We start from the raw sequence: 10000 nt of genomic DNA, 5'->3' as shown, positions 1-10000 counted from the left end.
CAATGCCCCATTTCAGATGTACCTTACAAGACACCTGCAACAGCTGGAAAGACCACAGAAGTACCTCACCAAGAGGATTAGCAGCCCGACTGAGGAAACTCCAGCTGTACTTGGTTGCATACCGCTTACTCAGAGGTGATCTCTGCCTGACAAACAAGGCCATGTCCAACCCAGAATTGATGGATATGCTCCACCTAAAAAAAAAAAAAACAAATCCCCAAGAGCCACACACTCTAGGGATCTAAACCTCACCACAACGATAAATAGGACATGCAGGAGGGATAGAGTCCTGTCCAAGAGACTCCCCATGCTTTGGAACAGGATTCCAATCTACATTAGTCAGAGCCCCTCAGTAACACTCTTCAAGAGAAACCTTGACGAGTAGATGGGAAACAAAAAATTTTCCCCGGGGATCACTGCAGTGGCTCTGCTGGACCGAGGCACAGGGAACTAATGGCTCTGCTGGACTGAGGCACAGGGAATTAATCTAAGGGGGTGGCGAAAGCCAACACATTCTGGCTAGGCTTATAGATGCCCTTGGGCAGATAGCCTAGTACTTACCTATGAACCTATGAATGCAGCATTACCATAGATATGCTAGCAAAACATACTAATCCATTCATTTATTGTTAAGAAGACTGACTTACCTTGTGCTTGTGGCAGTTGTGAGGATATTGCTTGGGGGCCACCTACGTTGGATGCACACACACTACACTGCCTATACATGTTAAGTTACAGGTAATGTGATGCGTGTGTCATCCATTTTACTCTGTGTGCGAGTCAGAGAGAGGTGTCAGTCCCTGGGGACACTGTCAGTGTGTGTGCTATGCATTGCATCTTTGCCAAGGCCTGTGCATACTGGGCATGCCTCTGTCTGCCTATAGGAGCAGGCTCAATGACCTCCTCCTCTGAGTCCCTCTGTGCCTGTGGGGACCTTGGCAATAGTGGTAGGCTGTGTGGCCCTTCCCCATGCTGTTCCTGCTGCAACTGTTTCTGCAGGATCATATTGTGTAGCATGGCACATACTATGGACATGTGTGCACATTTGGCTGGACAGTACTGCAAGGCTCCACCAGATATGTCAAGCCAGCAGAACCATGACTTGAGCATCCCAAACACATGCTCTATAATGATCCTGGTTTGTGCGTGTGCCTCATTATGGAGTTCTTGTGTGGGTGTGTGTGCATTTAAGATGGGTGTCATCATCCATGGCTCCAGTGCATAGCCAGCATCCCCCACCAGATGGCCATACAAGATGCCCCCACTGGCAAATGCCTGGCACAGCTGTGATGAATGCCAGATGTGGGAGGCATGATAGCTTCCAGAGCTGCCAGCACACACATTCATGATAATGCTCCGGTCATTGCACATGACCTGGCAGTTGATGGAGGGGAGTCCCTTGTGGTTTATGTAGGCCCTACCCTGTTCACCATGTGGTCCTTTGCTGTGGATGTGTGTGCAGTCTATGGCACTCAGTACCTCTGTGTATTCTGCTACAAGGTGGAAGAGACACATATTGCTGGTCCTCTCCTCACAGGTGTTGGGGAAGTATATGTGCTCACCAGCATGTGGTAGCATGGCATCCAGGAACTGGTGGAGTACCCTGGATGCAGATGCCTATGAGACCCCCATGATGTCCTCAGTAAGTCTTTGGAAAGTACCTGTAGCTAGAATTCTTAAGGCTACACATACCTTGGTATCCACTGGGATGGGTTCCCCTCTGTTGGCTCTAGGTCTAAGTTGAGGCCAGCACAGCTCAGTGATTTGCTAAAGTATGTCTCTGCCCCCTCTGTAGAGCTCTTCTATCTCCAGATCATGTAGACCTTGGTAAGTAACCCTGGGTCTGAACACTTCTCCTCCTTCTCGTTCTGTCATGGTTGTTGGCATTATCCTCCTCTCTACCTTCACCCTCTAGCACATAGTGATGGATCAAAGCAATGGTAGCCCCTAACATTTTCTAGTTAAAATTCCCCCGCATGTGTACACCAATGGTGCAGAGTCTGTGGGAAAAAACAGACTACAAGGTGTTTTCATAGTTTATACTGTTGTGCTGCAGATGCTCCCTGAATGACTGGCTGACTATGATGCATTCCACCTGCTAGCTACATAATTTGTTCTTGATTTTTTTCTATTCTGCTATTTTCCTTTTTTTCCCTTCCCATTTCCTCCCCTTTTAAGTCCCAAGGCACGCCGCGCAAACCCGGTGCCCAAATGTAAATAGTCCTACTATTTCCTGTTTTTTTGTTTTGTTTTAGACCTGGTGTGCACCATGCATACACATTTAGCTAAAGTAAACATGAAGAAATGGCCCTCCCTGGACGCGAACACACTTCATTTCATGGAATAGGTCAATACAGCCTCAGACACAACCCCTTGCTTAGCTGTGCTTAGCTAAGCTTATATGTGCACCATAGGGCTCCAATGTGCTTACAACATGCCTGACACTCCCCCTTTTCATGTCTATTGCTCCTCCTAGGTACACGGTCGTGCTATACCACCTACACGGATAGCTGCAGTTTGGCACTTGAAAGATTTTTGTGATTCAGTAAATCTCCCCTCATTTGCATGCCCTACTCCCTTAGTCCCTAGTTACTGCACTACCACAGAGCCTTTCCCCTTGACAACCACTGTTCCCTGCTATTGTTTTAATTCTGCATGCCATAGACTATAATGGCAAAATATAGATTTCCCTTAAAATTGAGTTTTCACATTTTTTTTTTTTCGACACAAACCCATTTGTGTGGCACTGCCCTATGCTTAAATGGCCTCCTGGGCGTAATTTATGGGAAAGGATGCTTCTACCCTTTACATATAGACACTAATACCTCAGTACTTTTGTTGTACTTGATAATACTGGTCTTAGTCATTTTGGAATAAACACAAACCGAAAATAACTGCTATACAAGAATTTATTATCTTCTCATTTCGCTGATGTGAGAATACAGTGCAACCCACGGGAAATTCTCCCACAATATGTTTTACATTTTTTATCATTCTTGGAGAAAGCTAAAATAATTATGACAGACAAATGACCAAAGTCAGCAGCAGCTATTGTGTATGTATAACTAGAAACTTTCTAGAATAACAAGCTTAGAATGTAGTCATTGCATAACCATACCTTTATGAAGATTGAAGCCTGAAACTGAAATGTCTGGCATTATTTAGTGACTCCAGTACATACTGATTTGCCAGCTATAAACTAAACCTTAAGAGGAATAAAGCTCAAATGGCACCTAAAAAACCTGCAATATCAGGGACAGCTCAGGGCAGGTAAGCCACCACACATGCATATATAAAAGGATGCCATAGGTATGACTATCAGTAACTTCCACTTTTATGATTTTGACTGAATACCTCATATGTTCGACTGCATCATAATGAATGAATGAATACATAAATGGTATTCAAGAACTTATCCTTTCAGCTCACTGCTGTTAGAATACAGTATGCAATCCACTTCAAACACCCTCATTCTCTACCTCTTTTACCAAGAATCAAGGAGAGAGCAAAAATAATGGAGGAAATTGACCAATGTGTGGAAAAAGGTAACTTGCTAAAACAGGCTTTGCATTAGCATGACTTTTTCAAGGTTGCTAAACCTGAAACTAAAATGTGTTTCATCATTATTTAGTGACTACAATCTTCATTGATTTGCCTAAAAAAGCAACCAATTTTATGAAGAACTAACCAAAATATGAAGGCCAAAATTAAGAGAATATCTGATATCAGGGACAAATTAGAGCATCAACACAACCCCACACACATGCTTGGCCATCAGTTAGACTGTACACCTCAGATCTTTGATTACCTTGAGATGAATGAACACATATGCATAAGTAAGTGCCATCACAGGTTTCTATTGTTGGAGCACTGCTGTCAGACTGCAGTGCGCAGGTCACTGTACCCACTTCCACCCGTGATGGTTTTCCTATTTTAGGTCATGGCATATGTAATTTTACCTACTTTACTTGTATATACCCAATTATATTAATATAAATAATATGCCGAATAGGTCTAGGGACAGTGGACTAATCAGCAATAATGAGTAAAAACAAGCAAATAAGTAAAAGCAAGCACTTAACTAAGCAATATAAATAAAAATGCAAAGAATTACATGAAACAAACAACCTACATCATAGCACAAACACGACTGGCTGTTGACTTGGCTACCACTCAAAGAATCCATTTTATGGAATAAGCTTCCTAAAATGTAGCACAAGGTAGCAACATACACCTCTTTAATCACTGCTGGGATTAAGGGATGGAAACCATATATTCTACCTTTGCCTTGTTCATTAAACATTCATATAGAAAAGTTTGAAATTACATATAAGTTATTAATTTTGTTGCATAGTGATGAAATTCAGTCTTTTGGGTATGTTATGAATGGTGTACCTGATCATCAAGAGTAGTATGAACCACAGAACCTACAAAACTATTAATACCACCACCAATGGTAGTGACTTGGCTGTCCCACTACCAGAATATGTCTGTGCATAAAGATGCATATAGCTAACAGATTCAGGACCTACTAAAGCAGGACAGCAGACCTGATGCCAATAATGTGGGACCTGAATAGACCCATTGGGACAGACAGATCAGGAAATGAGGACAGCCAGGTGTTATGTATATGGAGAAAAAGGAATAAGGAAAAAGAGGCCATTCTAGAATTTTGTTTGGTAGATGGAAGTAGTGCTTCCAATAGATGTAGAATGAAAAAAACCCATAGAAGCTGGACTAATCTATATACAGGCTACACAGAAAGGAGAAGAACCCATCCTTGAAAAAGTAAGAACAGCAGAAAGGGTAATGAAGTGAGGCAAAACAGCATGCTCAGATGACGTCACAGCCAATTTGATTAAGCTGCTGTGTGAGTTTGGGTGGAAATGGCACTTTGAGGGCACTCATGACAGTATGGAAAGAATGTTGTATAGCCAATGATTGGAGAATAGGCATTCTAGTACCAGAGTGCAAGAGGAAAAGGAACATATACAAGTGCCGGCAGTGCAGAGGTATCAAACTGATGTCACACTGTATGATGTGCTGAAGAGGATGTCAGAAAAAGGAATATGCAAGTTAGTAGAAAGATGGCACATGAGTAGTTCATATTACAGTCAGGATGTCATGCAACCAACCTAATGTTTGCTGTAAGAGAGAATTGGCAAAGGAAATAGACAAACAGGGCATTAGAAAACCGAGAAAGCAATGAGGAAGGTTACAAGAAAGCTGCTTTAGGCAGTCCTGCAATGATTCAAAGTCCCAGAACCATTGTTAGAATCAGTGTGGTCTATGTATGGGGAGCTAGTGAAAAAAGTAGGATTGCTATTCAGACTCACAGGGTTCACAGTGCAAGTGGATATGATCAGTGATAACCTCTGTCTTCACTACTGTTCATACTGGGATGGGGTATTTAAGCAAACAGGCTGGAAAGGACAGATCAAGAAAGCTGCCGTATGCAGCTAATGTAGAACTACAAAGCAGAATATGAACAGAAACTTTAGCAAATTATAGGCAACTGGAATGGTAAACTGAAGAAACGTGGGACACAATATGAGTACAGATGGCACACTGGTCATGGTAGTGAGTGGGGGAAATCAAATTAAATTAAAATGAGAAAATGACAGAAAGGGTTAATATCTTCAGGTACCTCGGGGCATAGTTGAGGAGAATAGAGATCTCCTCATGAGGATATCTAAGTTAGAATAAGAGGTAATTCAGCCAATTGGCACAGCATGTACGAGGTAGGGTGAAAGGAATTCCAAAGTGGTATTACCAGTATTTCTATATGGTACACAGAACAGGACAGTAAAATCCAAGCAGCTGAGGAAGACTGAAGTGAGAAATTACGACATCAAAGCAGAAGACAAAGGAGCTTCCCCCACAAAAAAACATTACAGGGAAAGTGAAGAAAAACAGATTGTATGAGTTTATACAGATGCAGAAAAGCAGATGATGATTTGTTTAAGCTAATATGGAAGAGACATTTCAAAGACAAGACAGATGTGAGAACATCCAGCAAAGAGAGGATTGATTTGATTAACAGAAGAGCAGACTAAGGCAGGCATACGTGCCAAAACAAGTAGGGGAGTGGCTGTGATTTAAGAGAAGTAGAAACAGTGGATTTGATATCACAACCCAGTTTAAAAATGGGAAAGGAGGGGGTGTTAAAGACTTTGTTTTAAACATATCTGTGTATATATATATATATATATAGAGAGAGAGAGAGAGAAAGAGAGAGATAGATAGATACAGTATAGTACAATTTAGCACACTTATCAAACTTTTTCCATCTAGAAGAACAGTTGCATTTCTTCCTAGCTTATTACAGCTTTTTACACCCTACAATAATGGCAGGCAACTAATGGCACCAATGACAAACATCAGCACCAGATCACCATCTACTTGGCACTTCCCTGAGGATCAGCAGAGGAAGGTCTGGTGATCAGACTGGCCTGCCTGGTACTTGCAACATCATGCAAGAGTAGAAGCTGTGCTTACTGGCACTCTGCTCAAAAACACTGCTTGCTCCTGACATATTATTAGATTACTGATTTAGCTCCTCCATCTGTGTAGTTCAGGTTTATTTGCTGTCCTTTTTTCATTATCAATCTGTCTTTCAGTATATTCCAAGCAATTTTCCAGTACTATATTTCAGATAAACATCAGTGCTCTGGTTACCTATTGCTAGTAGACCATTTCGTATCTGCTATACGTCTCTCCATCTGATTTACTTTGCATGTAATTTTCTTTTCTTTCTGTATAGACAGATGCATATGCAAACTTATTTGCTCATAGGTCCATAGGTTCATAGGAGATTATCTGGCTAACAGCTTAAGACCCCTTAAAAGCCTTGCCAATATAATCAAATTTTACTCAGTATATGGCCCTAGGAAGAAGATAGCATGGGTTTATGCCTATACCTTGAGTATCTTACAGATTGCTAAATAAAAATTGAGAAAAGTCACCATGGCTAAAAACACATAACAGACTTTAATAAACAAATGACTAGAACAGTAAGCGCTTTCACAATTAACAATCACTTTGTCAGACTTGTAATAATGCCATTCAATCATGGCCGATTTAGAGATTTTACATTTTACAGTGTTGTGAAGAGTCTTTATCCAGGTGCGCTACTGCTTTTTGGTCTTCCATCTTACAGATTGACCCTGTCCATAAGGTACACAGGCACTACCACAGGTGGAAATTTGCAATTCCCGATCCATTGATCCAAACTGTGTTTGAAGAGGCCAGAGAAGGGGTTTGTTTAAAATGAAATGGAAACCTGTTTCATAGAAGGGGCAATCTCTGAGACACATTGGTCTCTCCAGCATATTTTGTTTGACTCACTAAGTTTAGATCCCTAGATTGGGTGACCTTCCTGCTGCTTGACTTGTGGAAGTGTAGCAGCTCCTTCAGGGCTGGATTTGTGACTTCCTTGTAGGTTAGGCATAGGTCAACCCTTAACAGACAGTAGGAGACAGAGTAAAGGGATAGGGCTTTTAGTCTACCCTCATAGAACATGTTATTTGTACCCTGTATCTTCTTTGTGAGGAACCTAGGTCACTGCAGTTGCTGAAACTGTCTAGTCAAGTACATATCAAATGGTGTATTGTACTCAATTATTGGTCTAATGAAGGCTAAATACAGAGGAACTATAATTTAATTGGATCTGGATGTTGTACCTTTACTTATAAGTTGCACCACACAGAAGGACTTCCTCACCACTGTGGATACACAGCAGTCAAAGTTCAGGCTACTAGCTATCTGTGTACCTAGATCCCTCACCTCTAAGTCTGCTCTTAGGGGTGTGCTATTGATGTTGTAATTTACACGGGTATTTTACTTCCCAAAGGGTATGATAATGCATTTTTTTGCATTTAGTTTTAGGCCAAGGTTGTAGCACCAATAATTTGTCTGCTCTCGACCCTCTTGAATAATATCTACATTGTTAGGGGATTCAGTGATTGCCCCCAGCTTGCAGTCATCAGCAAACTTTGTCATCCAGAGGCCCTTCACATTAACCTTGACTTCAGAGAAGTATATTCCAAACAGGAGTGGTTCCAGCACTGAGCCCTGTGGCACACCACTGGTAACTGGCCTCTTGCTGGATCTGGATTTACCCACTTTAACCACGTGTCCTGTCTGTGAGCCAATTAGCTATCCATCTGCTGATGTAGTTTTGTGACTTTATTTATAATACCTGAGTGGGCAATTGTGTCAAATGCCTTTGTCAGATCAAGGTAAGTGGTATACAGTGTTTTACCCTTATCCATAGCCTTAGTGACTTTCTCAAAGAAATCCACCAGATTCAGTAGGTATGACCTACCCTTAACAAAGCCAACTTGGGTCAGGTCCGGTGTTAGGAGGTTTCTTATGTCATTATTTGTCAGGTCTGATTAATCATTCTATAACTTTACATGTAAGACTAGTCAAACTTATGGGTCTGTAATTATCTGGGTCAGAAGATGGCCCCCCCTTATGCAGAGGGAAGGCAGTTGTCCTCCACTCTATCAGGACAAAGCCAATCCAGAGGCTGTGGTAAAATACAGATTCTAATGGTCTGGAAAAGACCTGATTTAAGCTGTTTAAGAGGAAACCTGGTATATCATCAGGCCCTACTGAATCAGTGTTTTTAGCTTTAGACAGTACAGTGGCAACCTGTTCTTTGATGATAATTGGTGATGGAGTGGTGGAGGGTATTTCTTGGGGTGAAAGGGAGGAGATATTTGAACTGAATTTGTTAGCCATCAGATTTGCTATATTTTCTGGCTGAGTATAGGTGATCCTGTCTACAACTAATTCTGCACATTGGTGGGTGTTGTTAAGAATGCAGGCATAACTGAGAAAGGCCTTATGGTTATCCTTAGTATCAGAGGCTATTTTTACCTCAAAGTCTGCTTTCAGACACTTGGCTACTTCCCTGATTTGCTTGTTTAGACTAATGAGGGAATTTTTGCTCTCTTGTGCATACTCACTCTTACTTTTTGACAGGAGTTTCTTTCTTTTGGTGTACAACATATTAATACCAGGGGTCATAACATTTGTAGTTCCATTACACATACATGTCTGAAGTTTATTTATTAAGCACTTCCAGTCCTTCCCTAACCACAGCACACTTTAATTTATGTCCTACCTATTTCTGAACATCTATAAAATATTTATTTAGAATTACTCACCCATAACTATTTTTTATTAAGGACCCATGAATCTTCTGGGTTTCTTTTTGCTATGCCTCATTTCCACCCCCTGAAACACAATGATTCTGATAGTCACTCACCATATGATGCATGCATATTGGAGTCTGTCACTCACTCTGTACATAATGTCCTGGATTTATGGTATTTATCCCCAGGCTGACAACAAAATTGGTCCAGTGGAATCAGTATTCTATGCCAAAATATGAAAAGATATATATATATATATATATATATATATATATATATATATATATATATATATATATATCAGTACTGTATATTGGCAGGCTGCCACATATGCCTTACATGTATGATTTTCCCCTTATCCCTAGAAAGCACACAATGTTTGGTGTAGTATAGCAGGTAAGGCAAATGATAATAATCCAAATAATGTGTCCTATTGCAGATAAAGTACAAATATGAAAATATGGTTTCGCTTGCAGAATCCGACTCAGATTACAAAAAGCTGCCAGCCATAAACTTCAAGTGTCCCTGTGTTTTGAGACATAAAAAAAAAAACAATAATAACGCTGATCCCCTGTGTCTTGACACTCTTATGGATACAAGGCAAAAAAGAGTAATATTCTTGTTTATTGACCAGAGTTAAGTGCTTTCACTTGCTCTATTGTGAGCTTCTTCAGAACTACATACAAATCCATTAACACATCTCAAATTTAAATAACTTCTTTGGCGCCAAAGTTATACCATTTAAAGTGTACCATTTAAAGTGATAAGCTTAAAATGTAACTTCCTATATATAAGTTACTAATACTTTAAAAACTGTAAATAAAACGTTTCTCATT

This window comes from Protopterus annectens, chromosome 4.part1 (genome assembly GCF_019279795.1).
Source record: "Protopterus annectens isolate FY-2018-M chromosome 4.part1, PAN1.0, whole genome shotgun sequence".
Classification (NCBI taxonomy): Eukaryota; Metazoa; Chordata; order Ceratodontiformes; family Protopteridae; genus Protopterus; species Protopterus annectens.
The sequence above is the reverse complement of the archived record's forward strand: the minus strand, read 5'-3'. Positions refer to the sequence as shown.